At 37.1% G+C, this 16419-nt stretch overlaps 1 protein-coding gene across 5 annotated transcripts in view; it reads right to left on the bottom strand.

Annotated features, from left to right (window-relative positions):
• FNDC3A (fibronectin type III domain containing 3A) overlaps positions 1–7179 on the bottom strand; it is a 190754-nt gene extending 183575 nt beyond the window's left edge. For 2 of the 5 annotated variants that reach the window (XM_074304747.1, XM_074304749.1), the window contains exon 1: positions 7039–7173. The gene's annotated coding sequence lies outside the window, so the exon portion shown is untranslated. Of the gene's footprint in view, positions 1–6257; positions 6440–7038 lie in introns of those variants that run through there. The other 3 variants (XM_074304750.1, XM_074304748.1, XM_074304746.1) reach the window with 3 other exon arrangements.
• Positions 7180–16419: the final 9240 nt, after the last annotated feature.

The raw sequence follows: 16419 nt of genomic DNA, 5'->3' as shown, positions 1-16419 counted from the left end.
TGTAGCTAAATGGGTGGAGAAAAAAGGAGTGGTGTGAAAGATTTTTGTGGAGGTAGAAAAGGGAAGACTTAACTAAATGTATTATGAGTGATGAGTGAAGAGTTGAAGATAACGCGTAGGTTACTAGAAGGATGGTGGTATCCTCAAAAGTAATAGAGAAGTGTGAGTAATGAATTTGAGGGGAAAAAAAGAGAATCATAATGAGATGTTATATGGACCATAACCCATCCATACATATTCATTCTATGCAATTCACTATTCCACCCAAAACAAAAAAGGGGGCAACAGAGGCTCTTTTGAGGCAAGCTAAGTAGTGCAGTCTCTACATCCAGTGGTCAAAACCATACTCAGACACTTACTAGATGTAGAACCTTAAACAACTCACCACTCTCTGCTTCAGTTTCTTCAACTACAAAACGGGAACATTAATAATACCTAATGCTCAAGTTTGTTGTGAAGATTAAAGAGGTACTGTAAAGTTCTTAACACAGTGTCTAGTACACAATAGGTACTTAATAATCGTAGTTCTCTACTCTTCCTGACCCTGAGTACATATCCCATTTTCTGAGGAGCAGCTGTTTCAGCTAAAAGGTGATGTTGGGGGGTGGGGTTCTGAGAACAGAAAAGAGGGATACAATGAAGAGGGGAGGATTTTTTCAGTAGCATCTATGCAACTCCTGCTTAGGTCAGCCCAGAGGATTTGGCTCTTGCATAGTTAAAAAGGCTGGTAAAAGTAGGATGATGTTGGAGAGGTTAGTAAGACCTGTCTAATCTTCCAACTGGTCTTATAACACATTCCCTGGGATAGGGCTACAATCCCCATTATGGCTTTTAAATATTACTCTACATAAACCTATTAGACACATTACATAATAATAAATAGTTAAAATCTATAGAGTGCTAGCGCTATACGTCAGGCACTTTAATAAGAGCTTTGCAATTATTATCTCATTTGATGCTCCCAACAATCTTGGGAGCCAAGTGCTATTATCACCCCCCACTTTTCAGATGAGGAAACTGAGGCAAACAGAGATTAAGTGTTTTGCCAAGATTCACACAATTACTAAGTATCTGGGGCTGGATTTGAATTTAGGTCTTCCTAACTCTAGGCCCAGTACTCTATCACTATGCCATCTAGCTGCTTAATAATTTCAATGATAAACAAGTACAAAAGTAAAATGCCCTGTCCTTCATACATGAAGATTATACTATTCATAATGATCGAATTATAGTATTTACTATCTTATGAATTTCTTATCCCATACATATGTGTGTATATATTTATATATATATATGTAAAAATAAAAATTTGTAAATAATTATATCTTACCTTGTCCATTAGACTGAGCTCCTTGAGAACAGGAATTGTCTTTTTATTTGTCTAACTCCAGTGCTTAGCATAACACCCAGCACATAGTGCACATTTTTTTGATTGATTGAATGTAAATTTCATAAAATGTTAGCACTGGGTTTTATGCGAAGGAATCAACATTCCTTGCAGTCAAGGACAAGGTACAACCTACGTACCCATTCAGTCTTCTTTGTCACTAATAACCAATGTTTCACACTATGTTGGTGCGTTATCTTCATCTGAAATAATCCACATAGCTTATCTTCTCCATAATATTTCTGACTACTTGAGCATTCCTTTTTTCACTAAAACTCCCTCTCTTCCAAATGCTGCACTACTTATATCTCATAGTATAATGTTTATACCTCTTTGTATTATCCCCTAGTTATTTCTTTTTTGGCAATAAACTCTTGAAGAACAAGGAATTTGCACATTCTCTATCACCTGTCTTCTCAGCAGTTATCTAGAAGTGGCAAAATAATCTTTGATCGATTATACAACTGCAAATTTGTGAGGTGGCTGGCTGGGATAGAGGTACAGTCTAAGACCAGAAAATAGTGTGAAATTAAATGGCTTCAAAGAGCAAACCCAAGTGTATAAATTCATCAGCTAGGGGCACCTACTTTAACCAAGAGAATCAATCTGTCCTTACTAAGCTTACAGGCACATACCACCCTGATTATAATCAGGCTTGTGATGATTTATCACAGGTTGCCCCTAACTCTGGAATGTACTCAGCTCCATCCTTAAGAATCCTGAGTTTCCTTCAAAGCTCAGTTCATGTGCACATCCTATGGGAAGCCTTTTCTGATCCCTTTAGTAAGTATTCAAACCCACTTCCCAAATTACCATAAATATGGTACAGTGAGATGTACACTGACTGGATTCAAAAGACCTGAGCTTAAACACTACCTCTGACCTGATGCTTACTACACACAAACCTTTGGGGTAGTTAAATCAAGTGTTCCCTTAAGTTGTTTCTGACATCTGAGACAGCTAGGTGTCAATGGACACAACACTGGGCTTGGAATCAGCAAGAACTGAATTTAAATCTGACCTCAGACTTTACTAGCTTCAGGATCCTGGGTAAGTCACTTAACTTTTGTGTGCTTCAGTTTTTTCATCTATATAATAAGGTAAAGAATAGAACCTACCTCCCAGGGTTAGGAGGATCAAATATAAAATAACAATTGTAATGTATTTAACATATATATTGCCTTGGACATAGTAATGGCTATATAAATATTAGTTATTATTTTTTTAAGCTATGTGACAGTGATTAGGCAAGTCATTTAATCACTGTTTTTCTCAATTATAAAATGGGGATTATAATAGCAACTATCTCCTAAGGGTGTAGTAAGGACCAAAAGAGCCAGTGTTTGCAAAGCACTTAGCACAGTAACTGGCAATATTACATGTAAATATGTATTCCCTTTTCCTTTCTTATATCTAGGATTCTATGTAATCCCCTTTCCTCCCTCCATATCCTAAACTCCTAGAAAAAGCTTTTTTTTTGTCTTGTATCCTTGGCAAATTTACACAGATACTTGATATAGTAGGTCTTTAGTAAATGCTTATTAGATTGAATTTTTGTTATGATACAAGGATTACAGATAGACAAAAAAATTGTCATCCTTTTGGCATACTCTCCCTCCCCTAAATAAGAGTCTTAGTGTAATCTCTTCCACTGAATTTGCAGAATACTTTGAATATTCTGATATTCTAAAACACAGAGCAGAATAAAACAAGATTCAATTTAAATATATGTAAAGTCTTATTCTTGAGTTAAAAAAAAAGTCAAATAACGTATATGATGAAGGGAGGTATGGTTAGCAGCATTTTAGGGGAGAAAAAAAGAAAAACAACAAAATCTGTTTTTTTAATGGAACACAAGTTCATTATGAGTTAACAATGAGATAAGACAATCAAGAAAGTGAATGCTACATTAGACTGCATTACAAGAAGCTTAGCATCTACAAGTGAGGAAATTATGGTCCTCTGTACTTTGCTCTAGTCAAACCATCCCTAGACTACTGTTTATAGTCTAGGAATCAACAGGTAAGATCCTGATGATAAGCTAGCAAATATCCAAAATGAGAGCAAATGTTGAAATGGTTAAAGATTGTGTTACATAAAGAATGGCTGAAGAAAAGAAGGATGGAAGTCTTAAGGGGGAGCATGAGATTTGTCTTCAAGTACTTGAAGAGCTGCCAAATGTAATAAGGACTGTTTTTGTTACTCCTGGTCTCAGAACTAGAAGCATTGGGAAGTGGCAAACAAGTTGGATATAAGGAAAAACTCCAGGGTAGTGAGTTCTCCCTTAGAAGAGATCATCAAGCAAAGGGTAGATGATGCCTTGTCAAGTCTGTTGTACAGAGGGTTCTTTCTGAGGCACTGGTTGGCCCTCAGAGCCATCAGAGTCCTTTCCAAGTCTATAATCTGCAAGTCTGTAAAGACAGGCAAGTTGCTTTCCTCAAGACCATAGTACTCAACTAGCAGAAGAAAGAAGGGAAGGAGATTACACATGCAGAAGACTAGACACCAACTGACTAGGAGGCAGACCACAGGGCACGATGCCAATCTGCAAGAGACAAATAAACACTCGTGTGTGCTTGGAGAAGCTATAGACTGTGACATACCAAGAGACAAACCACTCAGAATTAAGTCTCTCCACAACAAAGGGAGTACTATACATTTATCATAATATAAAATGAAATAAGCCATTTTAAGCAAACTGGTCCCAATGTCCCTTCTACAAAGTACACTTTACATAAGTAGGGTACCCTGAAATATTTAATAACATATGGAATCAATATTTTGTTTTTGCTGGTAAACAAAGTAAAGGCACATAATAATTACTGGAGTTAGAAACAGTTTCCTGCCCATCAATCTGCTGTCTTCTTCTAGAATTTTTGATGAACAAGTTTCAAAAAAAAAAGCAAACACTCTTCTCTCAGACAAATAAACAAACAAAAAACAGCCATAAATCTGTCTGATAAAATGTAATTGTGAATGTATCTAAGTTTCATATCTGAAGTTAAGTTCATTTTCAAGGTGAGGGAAAAAAAAAGAATGCTTTAAAAATAATGCTTAAACCCTTTTGTTTGAGTAGTTACCTCATCAAGTGACATTTTCTTAATGTCAGGAAATCAAGGGAAAAAACCACAAGGAACACAAACCTGTAATTCATACAGCCAATATTACAAAAACAGAAGTATGAATGTCTAAACTGGCAAAAGTCTAAATTAACAAAAGATGGTTAAATTATGAGTTAAATGAACTTAACCCAGAATAAAAATGAAAACACAGAAGTAAAATATGAACTTTTTTTTCTTTTTATTAGGTTCCTTGCTTACTCATAGCCTACTTTTTTCTTCATGCAATATTTTAATATGCTTTTCTGTGATTGATCCTTATCAATGACCACTCTTTTATCTTAAACATTAAGATAGCAAAGAACCCTGGGTGGGAAAAAGGAGATCCAAGTCACTTAATCCGAGTCTCAGTTCTTTCATCTACAAAATGAGTTGAATCAAATGTCCATTTAGTCCTAAAATTTTATTACTAGTTCCTTGAGATAATCATTAAAGTACAATCAGCTTTCAATTATCCACAGAAGAGAAATTGAGTAATGAAATAGTTAATCCCAAATAACAATCTAAACTATATTATACTTATCTTGGGAACGTACCTGATTATTAGGAAAGCAAATTACCTAATATGTATGTACATAATTACATTTTACTTATGCTATTAAAATTATTAAAAATTAATTTATATACTTGGGCACTCAATTCATCCTGGGGAGAAAAGACAACGTACAAGTATACAGATGACCAAGATAAAATCAATCTGAGTTGACATTAATATTGTGACACATAATCTGTAAGTGAAATAAAAGGAAGAAAAGGGGTAAAATTTTGTAGGGAACATGCTATTATTTCTAGTATTATTAAAACATTCTATTAAGCTAATTCAACAAGATGAGAAAAAATTCTTTCTTTATTTGTCTCTGTAATAAATATTAGCGGCCTAAAAAAAGGTTCAGTAACATGGGCTACACTAGTTATTAAAAATCCTTCCTAGATACTGTCCATTTTCTTTCAGGCCTAGCATCTGTCCTCACACCCATGATTTCATTAGATTTTCATTCTTAAAGAAAAAAAAATTAATTCAGTGGCAATAAACAAGGAAAAAATAGAAGCAAATATCTCTCTGGGGCATTTATTTCTTTGTAGACATAATTAATCTATTCTTTCAAAAAAAGAAATACTCTCTCCCAATTAATGGTTAAAACTAGTGACAGCAATAACAGAATGCATATATATTTATCAAAAAATTCATTAAAAAAAAAAAGAATTCAATGGCAACAAAGAGAGAGAGAGTAGAAGCAAATTTCTCTCTGGTTCATTTACTTCTTCATTGTAAGTAATCTATACCAAAAAAATAATGAATGGCTAAAACTTGTGATAACAATGATAAGATAGACATATTTACCAAAAAACAGGAAGAATTTCAAATAAATATTTACCAAAACACAAGATCATGGCTATAAAATGCAAATTCTGCCAAACATATGGTGTTTAGCGCTGATCTTAGCATTAGTATGCATCATGCTAAAAAATGGAGAAGCCCAGAAAGCATTACTAAATTACATGTTTGCTTATAATAGACATTACATTGTGCTGTCTTGTAGGCATAAGCCTTCGGAAAAGAGCATTTCGGAACTATGAATACATGTAGGAGATCTATACGAAATGGGGATGGAACCAGTCTTGTGAGGTGGTCATCAGCCCCAAGGAACCGACACGGACAAATGCACATAAGAACCACCTTAGGAGCTAATTCCCGGGAACCAAAACCGCATCCTCTGTCCCCAGATTCCAGAGCCCCAGAGAATCCTCACCTAGGACACACAGCAAGCAGCCGCTCCACCGTTCTAGAGTTTTAAGACCTGATTCTGTGTCAGTTTTCCCTTAATTGACACATGACGTCCTTTTCTGGTAGTGTCAAAAGTTCACAAAGGCAGGCTGATCACCCCAAGGCTGCGCCCCGACCGCCAACCTCGGGGCGGAACAGGTGGTTCACGCACCCGAGCGCGGAATCCAGCCTCCAGCCTCCTCCGCCCCCGCCCCCTGCCCCCCGCCGCCGCCGCCAAGAATCAAACACGGAAGGGCAGGTTTTCAAGGTTTTAAACCCAAGAAGGGGGCGGGGGCGGGGGCGGAGAATCATCTTCAGGAAAAGCTTCCAACTTCAGCCGCAGCCAAGTTTCCGAAGCCAGACGGTGGGTGATGGGCGGGCGCCGGGGGGGTCGCAAATGAGAAGGGTCTCGGTCGCGCCGGGGCGGGGGGAAGTAAGGGGCGTGTGGAGCTGGAGCGGCCGCGGCTTTCCTCCTCTCCGGCGGGGCGGGCGGAGAGCGCAGGGCGGCAGGTGTAGGAGAAGCAAGTCCCTCTGGCGCCGCTGGAGCCCGCCGGCGGATCGGGCCGTGCCCGGGACCCCGGGTCCTCACGGCCAGCCCGCCCGGCTCGCCCAGCCCCTCCAGACTAACGGTCTCCTGGCCGCGGTCGCTCCGGCTCCGGCGGCGCCGGATGGACCACTTCCCTCTCTGTTTCCCTCCCGCCATCCCGCCGCCCTCCCCTCAGCAAGTCCCCATCCTCGCGGCCCCGGGAGGCCGCGGGGGCTCTCACCTCCACAGCTGCGCCGCGCTCCCGCAGCGGTTCCCCCCGACTCCGTCTCGCCTCCCCGTCGTCCCGCGGCGCCGCCTCCTTCTCCTCCTCCTCCCCCGCCCCGTCTTCCTTCCCTCGCTCTGGCAGCGGAGGGGCTGCTAGCGATGGCGCTGGGATTGCTGTGGGAGTGGTGTCCCTGCAGTGACGGCGCCGCGGCTCAGCCTCGCTCTTCGCCCAGTCTCCCGCTGGCTCCCTCTTTCTGTTTCACATGGGAGACTACAAATGCCGCTGCCGCCATGCTTACTACGGCCCACAAGGGGAGGGGCCGTGAGTCGGGGCGCAGAGTGCGCCTGCGTGCAGCTCCGCCCCTTCCCCCTCTAGTTGGTTCTCAGATCTGCCTCCCGTATCCTCCCGCCCACCTAGAAAAGGGGCGGTTCTTTTGTGAAGTTACTTGTAGCGAAGCTGGAGACTGAGTCCACCCGAACTTTCCAATTTCTTTGGGGGGTCGAGCAGTGGCCGGGGTTTCCCCGAGCCACTGACTTCGGAGTTGAGGGTTCTTATGAGTGTTGCACCCCAAACGTAAACTTATTTAAAAATGGTTACCTCCGGCGAAGTAACCCAACTTAATGTCCTCCAGAGGGAACACTGGTATCAAGCTTACGGCTGGAGACGTTTAAAACAACTCAGGAATAACAGTTACAGACTCAAATGATGAAAATTATAAACTAGGCAACATCCATAGGGCTGTAAAATCAAATATCAAATGATAGAATATGACGTGTATCTTAAATATACATGTTTATTTTGTCATATTGACAAAAAATAGAAATATATGCAAACATATATAATTTAATCTATTTGTTATCTATATAATAAACTTGCTACGTATAATCCCTTAGCAAGGCATGCGGGCCCATTCTGTAGATGTGTCCCCGAAACTACCCTGGAGAATCACCAATCAGTTTCACAGGAACTGCCCCTTAGTACATACCGGACTGTTCTCCACAACTGCCTGGACACATCACTAATCCATAAAAAACAAGGTTTTTAACCCTTGCTGCCATGCTATGGGTTCAAGCTCAGCGGAAGGAAACACGTTCAGAAATTAGAAGAAATCAGAAGTCATTCCAGTTTTCCTGTCTATTACTGGAGATGTCTCCAGGATGATTTGCATGAAGTTAGAAAAGATGATCTTACCTCGTTAAAAACTTTTATTCTACCACCAAAAAGTTATTTTATCCACCTGTGCAATAGTATAAAGACCATTAAATAGAAGAGAATGGCAGTAGAATAGTGCAGTAACCCATCTTGCCTTCATTTCTATCTTAATCCCATCAAACAGTAGGTACTTTTATAAAGATGCAAGTTTAGTATTATTCTTATCCCCATTTTACAGTTAAGGAAACTTCAGTTAAAATTCACTGATTTGCCCAAGATCACATAGCTAATATTCATCTGACATTTTTTGAACTCAGGTTTCCTTCACTCCAAGCCGCACCCCCAACTAGAAGTGGAGAAAACTTGAACAAAATAATATTATTCAAGTAATTATCTTTGTGAAGTTTTAAGTTCGTAAAGACCTTTGTTGACATACATCTGCTCATTTGGACTAGTCAACCAAATAAGGTATACTTTGAAACTGTTCTTACAGGCACAATGGTGTTACTAGATAGAATATAAGATTTGGATCCTGGAAGACTTAGATTTCAAATTCTACATTTGATTTTTACTAAACTATGGGCAAATCACTATATTTGAGCATCAGTGTCTCCTGTTAAAATGGGGGTAATGGTAGCTATTCAACTAGGTTGCTTTGGGGCCCAAATGAGATAATTTTTGTTAAAGACTGAAACTTCAAGGTATAATATTAAGGCAGTTATAATTATACTCACCAAATATTGATTGTTGAGATGTTCTTTATAAAATATTAGAAACTAAAGTGAGTTCTTGGCTGTCATAATATAGCAGTTACAAAGTTAGTATCTGTGTTTTGTCCACTTTTTCCAGCTGACTAAATTCTAGGAAAGATAATAAATGTAAGTCTGATTTCCATACTGTGACCTGCAAGCTGTCTCTAACACCATCCAAATGACATCTATAAAATCCACACATTCCAACACGATGAGCCCATTCCATAGGAAACATGGAAGGTTTCTGTTAATCCTCAACCTTGGAGATGGCAGCACCACACTATGGCAAAAAGACCAAGCTGAGATTGCTCCTTCTTAATATTACTCTGGGAACCATCATCCAAGGATTTGGGGAGATGGGGAAGAAGGGATATTTTTCAAGAGATAGAAATCATCTCCTTTTGTTACTTTTCTTATCAATGCTAAGGCATTAAGGTTGCATTCAACAGTCTAGAATGCATTGAAACTCTAGAATTCCACAACTCCCTAATAGATTGTAAGTTTCTTGAGGATACCCAGAAATTTTTACAAATCTTTGTATTTCTAGTGTCAGATGCTTGCCAAATTGATGTAGTTACCTAATATTGCTGGAGAAGTTGTACCACACCCAAATATCTAGATAACTAGTTTACCTCAAACACTAAAACTTTTTTATATTAATTATGAGTAAATTTTTCTAAAATTGAATGTATAATTATCTACCTTATTAAACAGACTATGCTCAGTACCAACAGTTGACCTTTTCTCTTTCTAGTCTTTCCAAGAAATTTACTTTCATTTCCCATTGTTTAAACCAAAGATGTCAAATTCATAATCCAAACAAGATTAAAATGTAATTGGGCAATATTTAACAAAGTAAACAAAAATATAATAATGCAACATATATAATGTGGTTTTCTTAAGTCAATATGAAGCCAGAGGTCTCTTTCTATTTGATTTTTGACACCACGGCTTAAATTATTATGGAGATGACACATTCAAATTTCTTTGGCTTTCAGTAGGGTCCAATAACTGATTGGACTACTCAGGATAGCCTATTTGCTAGCCATATTTCATATATCTTCTACTGTTTCCTATGATTAGAATATCCAATCTCCTCTTTGTTGGCCAAATTCTACCTGTCCTTTAAAACTTAAATCCTTTAAAGTTTACTCTCAGGAACTGAATGTGGATCACAACATAATGTTTTCACTTCTTTTATTGTTGTTTGCTTGAATTTTATTTTCTTTCTCAATTTTTTTTCCTTTTTGATCTGATTTTATAAAAACATATGGCTATATTGGATTTATATATATATGTATTTTACCATGTTAAACATATATTGGATTATTCGTCATGGAGGGGAGGAAAGGAGGCAAATTGGAACACAAGGTTTTGCAAGGGTCAATGATGAAAAATGATCCTTGCATATATTTTGAAAATAAAAGCTTTCGATTAAAAAAATAACAATTAAAAAAATTACTCCCAAGAACTTTTCCTTCCCTAATCCCTCCTCTGGGGAAGAACTTTTCAATTTTGAACCTCACAAAGTATTTCATTCAGAATAACATCTATGATCCTAGAGTCGATAATATATTATCCTATGTGGGAAAATTGACACAGTAATGTACCATTGGTGGAGTTGTGAACTGATTTAACCATTATATAAAACAATTTGGAACTATACCCAAATATAGTAGCTCTTTTCAGGTGGCAAAGGATTGGAAATGGTAGGGGCTGTCCATCAATTGGGGAATGGCTGAACTATATGTGACATATTGATTGTGATAGAAAAGTATTGTAATATAAGAAATAATGAGCTGAATACTCTCAGAAAAACCTGGAGAGATTTAATATAAACTTATGCAAAGTGAAATAAGTAGAGTAAGGAGTAGAGTATTATACATAGTAATGGCAATATTTTAAAATAATCAGTGGTGAATAACTTCGCTATTCTAAGCAATACAATGATCCAAGACAACTTTGAAGTACTTATGAAAAATGCTTTTCAACCCTAGAGAAATAATTGGTGAAATTTGTATTGTAGATCAAAATATACACTTTTTAAACATTTGTTTCTTAGGTTTTAATTTTGGTGGTCTATGTTTTCTTTTACAACATTACTAATATGGAAATAAGTTTTATATGATTATACAAGTATAATCTATATCAAACTGCTTGCTCTATTCATGAGGAAAGTGCAGCGGAAGGGACAGATTTTGGAGTCAATTTTTTAAAATGTTTTTACAATAAAATATTAAATTTAAAAATATTTTTTTAAAATATTGCAAAGTTTATTGAGTAGAAGAGTTACATGTCAATCTTGTCCTTCTGGCAAATCCATTTTGAAACTTCTTGAAGAAGAGATTAAAGTGGAGAAAAGACTTAAGGTAGAGAGATTATTGGAAGTCTGTGGCAATCAAAAGGGTGAGTAACAGTAAAAATTTGAATTAATGTGGTAGCTATGTGAGAAAAGAAAAGAAATCTCTAAGAAAGATGTGGGAATAGACAAGATTTAGCAACTATTTGAATAAGGGAAGGAAGAGTGAGGAGTCAAGAAAAAAACACTAAGTTTTGAATCTAGCTAATTGGAAGTATAGTGGTGCTTCCAACAGTAATAGGGAAATCTGGAATAGGGATGCATTTGGAGAAAAGAAAATGTAATTAGATATATAGGGAAGAACTACATCTTTATTTGTTCATCATATGTAACACTTTTTATCCCACCTAAAATAAAAGAGTCACTTTGCAAAGTACAGAATTTATCACATATTTATCACATGGTAATGTGAATAGTGGGGTAGTAAGCTAGAGGTACAATGGGAGAGAGAAAGAATTTTACTAGCATAGCCCCTGATACAAGTGCCCCAGTCACAGTTATGTTATAATCACCCTGAGAAATCTTTGCTTGGCATAGAAGTTGGAAGTTTATACCATGGCAAGAGAGGGCAGAGTGGAAATTATTGGGTGATAATAAAGGGGGATAATGAATTTATTTTGGAGAGTCCCACAATTGAATATTATAGGGAAGGTATGATTTTAAGTTATTGATGACATATCCCCACTTTTGAGATGGCTGCTCTCATGTGCTTATATACTGTATACATTGTATATTTGTTTTGCTTCTATGCTAGCCTGAAAACTGCATGAAGGTGAGACTATGTTTTAAAAGATGATAGGTTTAGACTTTGGGGTAATCTTAGAGATCATCTGGTTCAATTGTCTCATTTTCTATATGAAGAAGGAGTTTCCAGAGAGATTGTTTTTTCCAAAGTCAAAAAGTAATGTGGCAGAAGAGGAGATCAAATTCAGGTTTTGTGACTTGAAATTCAGTGTTGTTTTTACATTATTACTGTGTCCAAGCTTCTTCCCCAGACCTACCTCACTTTGCATAGTCAACATTTAAAAACCATTTGTAGGTTGAATTTATCTTTCTTGATGGCTCAGTCATTATTATGAAAATGAATTTGAAGTGTATAGGGATGTTTTTCTCTACATTATATTGTTAGAATGGCTCCTACTCTTCATCTTCATTGTTATTTCCAAATGCAACCGCCCTTGATATCTACCAATCCTTTTTTTTATCCATTGCTCTTTCTTCCAATGCTCATGCTTTGTTTCAATCTCTGTTTTTATCTGTTTTCTTCTTCCAAGTAGCTCTTGTCACTTGGTCCTATGTTCACATGAACAGGGGATTAACTGTGGTGTATTGGATAAATATACTTCTTTTTCTTTGACTTTCTCCCAGCCTGGAAATCTCTAAGATCAACTAAACTAGGTTTGTACCAAGCAAGAAAATTAGAAAGAAATAAGCATTTTTTTGTTTTTGTTTTTGTTTTAATTTATTTTTTATTAATTTTATAATTATAACATTTTTTTGATAGTACATATGCATAGGTAATTTTTTTTTTTTTACACAACATTATCCTTTGTACTCCCTTCTGTTCCGAATTTTTCCCCTCCTTTCCTCCACCCCCTCCCCTAGATGGCAGGCATTCCCATACATATTAAATATCTTATAGTATATCCTAGGTACAATATATATATATATATATATATATATGTGTGTGTGTGTGTGTGTGTGTGTGTGTGTGTGTGTGTGTGCAGAACCGAATTGTGTTGTTGTTGTTGTTGTTGTAAAGGAAGAATTGTATTCGGAAGGTAAAAATAATCTGGGAAGAAAAAAAATGCTCACTGGGTGTAGCTGATTCTGTCCATCATTGATCAATTGGAATTGGATTAGCTCTACTCTATGTTGAAGATACCACTTCCATCAGAATACATCCTCATATAGTATCATTGTTGAAATGTATAGTGATCTCCTAGTTCTGCTCCTTTCACTCAGCATCAGTTGATGTAAGTCTCTCCAAGCCTCTCTCCTCCTGTTGGTCATTTCTTACAGAACAATAATATTCCATAACATTCATATACCATAATTTATCCAACCATTCTCCAATTGATGGGCATCCATTCATTTTCCAGTTTCTAGCCACTACAAAAAGGGCTGCCACAAACATTTTGGCACATACAGGTCCCTTTCCCTTCTTTAGTATTTCCTATATAAGCCCAGTAGTAACACTGCTGGATCAAAGGGTATGTACAGTTTGATAACTTTTTGGGCATAATTCCAGATTGCTCTCCAGAATGTTTGGATTCTTTCACAACTCCACCACAATGCATCAGTGTCCCAGTTTTCCCACAGCCCCTCCAACAGTCATTATTTGTTCCTGTCATCTTAGACAATCTGACAGGTATATAGTGGTATCTCAGAGTTGTCTTAATTTGCAAGAAATAAGCATTTTAAAGTAAACATGTGGTTTATTCAATCGTTTTCCCCTCCCCCCCATTTTGAAAATCTTTTCTTAGAATAGATGGCTCATTAAAGATGGAGATGGGATTGTGATGGGGGGAGGAGTATTCAAAATAGATGAGATAAAAACGAAGGCATCAAAAAATTAAAAGGTAAACAAATTTAACTTCTCTGTTATTTAATTTCTCCCTCTGTTAATTAACTGTTAATTGGGGATAATCATACCTATAATAATAACTCCAAAACCAAAATCTTCAGATTCACCCTTAATTTGTAGAGTTCAAGTATTCCCTTTACACTTTGAACTCTCCCTCTGATTGTACAGTTTCTCCCAGAATCTCCATTTAGAAAGGAGTGTCCACACTACCCATGTTTCATTCCTCACTAGGTGATACTTCACTCTTTCTTTACCATATATCTACACCGGGATACCTTCCTCTCTCACATGCATATCTTTTCAGCTTCTATTTATTTGTTGTCTTCTTTAATTAGACGATGAGCTCCTAAGGAAATATGTTTTAAATAATTGTACATGTATAATCTATATCAGATTGCTTGCTGTCTTCAGGGAAGGAGGAGAGAAGGCTGGAAAAGGGAAAAATTTGGAATTCTAGAAAAGTGGAGCCAAGGTGGTAGAATAAAGGCAGAGACTCATCCAACCTCATTCCCAAGCCACTCCAAATTCCTTTAGATAATGACTTTAAAATTTTAGAGTATCAGAATACCCAAAAAGATGGGGTATAACATTTTCCATCAAAAGAAAATTTAGCCTGTATGTGCCAAAATGTTTGTGGCAGCCCTTTTCATAGTGGCTAGAAGCTGGAAGATGAATGGATGTCCATCAATTGAAGAATGGTTGGGTAAATTATGGTATATGAATGTTATGGAATACTATTGTTCTGTAAGAAATGACCAACAGGAGGAATACAGAGAGGCTTGGAGAGACTTTCATCAACTGATGCTGAGTGAAACGAGCAGAACCAGAAGATCATTATACACTTCAACAATGATACTGTACGAGGATGTAAGCTGATGGAAGTGGATATCTTCAACATAGAGAAGAGCTAATCCAATTCCAATTGATTAATGATGGACAGAATCAGCTACATCCAGAAAAGGAACACTGGGAAATGAGTGTAAACTGTTATTTTTACCTTCTGAATCCAATTCTTCCTGTGCAACAAGAAATTCGGTTCTACACACACACACACACACACACACACACACACACACAAAATGCTTCAGTCTCTATTAAGTAAAGATCAACTTAACCCCTAAAAAAAAAAAATGTTCAGTGATGAAGAGAATTATCTACACCCAGAGAGGTCACCATGGGAACTGAGTGTGGATCACAACATAGTATTCTTACTCTTTCTGTTGTTGTTTGCTTGTATTTTGTTTTCTTTCCCATGTTTTTCTTTATGGATTCGACTTTTCTTATGCAGCAAGATAACTGTGTAAATATGTATACCTAAATTGGATTAAACGTATATTGTACTAAAAAAAAAAAAAAAGACAATTTAGAAGATTGGCAGAAAAAGTCTGTGGAACTAGGATGGGAATATTATTGTCAAATTCTGGAACTCTCAGGTCAAGGAAATAATGTTGCAAGCATCCAGAAAGAAGCAATTCAAGTACAGTGGAGCCACAGTCAAGATGGCACAAGCAAGATTTAGCAGCTTCTCCATGAAAGGACTGGAGGGCTTGGAATGTGTATTCCAGAGAGCAGTGGATTTAGGATCACAATCAAGAATCACATACCCAGAAAAACTGAGTGCAGTCCTTCAGGGGGAAAGGTGGTCATTCAATGAAGTAGAGGATTTTCAAGCATTTGTAATGAAAAGAACAGAACTTAATGGAAAATTTGATTTTCAAATACAGAACTCTGGAGAATCACAAGGAGATAATAATGAAAGGGATGTTATAAGAGTCTTAATAAGGTTTACATTCCTATATGGGAGGATGATACTTTTAGCACATTAGAACTTTCTCATTACTATGGCAGTTAGAAGAAGTATATATAGAGGACACTGATGTGAGTTGAATATGAAGGGATAATATCTTTTAAAAATGATAAAATTAAGGAAAGAGAAATGTACTGGGAGAAAGGGAAAGGGAGAAGTGGAATGGTGTAAATTATCTGACATAAAAAAGAGGCAAGAAAAAGCTTTTACAGTAGGAGGAAGAGGGAGAGAAAAGAGTGAGTGAATGAACCTCACTATCTTTAGAATTGGCTCAAAGAGAAAATAAGCATATACACTCAATATAGGTATAGAAATCTATCTTACCCTGCAGGAAAAAAGAAGGGATGGAATATGGAAAAGGGGGAGAGTGATAAAAGAGAGAACATATTGGGGGAAAGAGTGGTCAGTAGCAAAACACTTTTGAGGAGAGACAGGGTGAAAGGAGAATAGAATAAATGTTACAGTTAGCAACAGTAATTGTAAAAAGAATTTTGAAGCAAGTTTTCTGTTAAGGCTTCATTTCTCAAACATAGAGGAAACTGAGTCAAATTTATTAAAAAGAAGAGCTATGCCCCAATTGTTAAAGGATCAAAAGATACTGCCTATGCCCAAAGGGCTATAAATGAATACCAAAAGAGATTTTTTTAAAAAAAGAAGGAAAATGACATATATGCATAAACATATTTACAGCAGCTTTCTTCCCAGGGGAAAAATTGGAAATTGAGGGGATGCCCATCAT

The sequence above is a fragment of the Sminthopsis crassicaudata genome, chromosome 3, assembly GCF_048593235.1.
Source record: "Sminthopsis crassicaudata isolate SCR6 chromosome 3, ASM4859323v1, whole genome shotgun sequence".
Classification (NCBI taxonomy): domain Eukaryota; kingdom Metazoa; phylum Chordata; class Mammalia; order Dasyuromorphia; family Dasyuridae; genus Sminthopsis; species Sminthopsis crassicaudata.
Note: the sequence above shows the minus strand (reverse complement) of the source record. Positions and strands in the feature narration are given on the sequence as shown.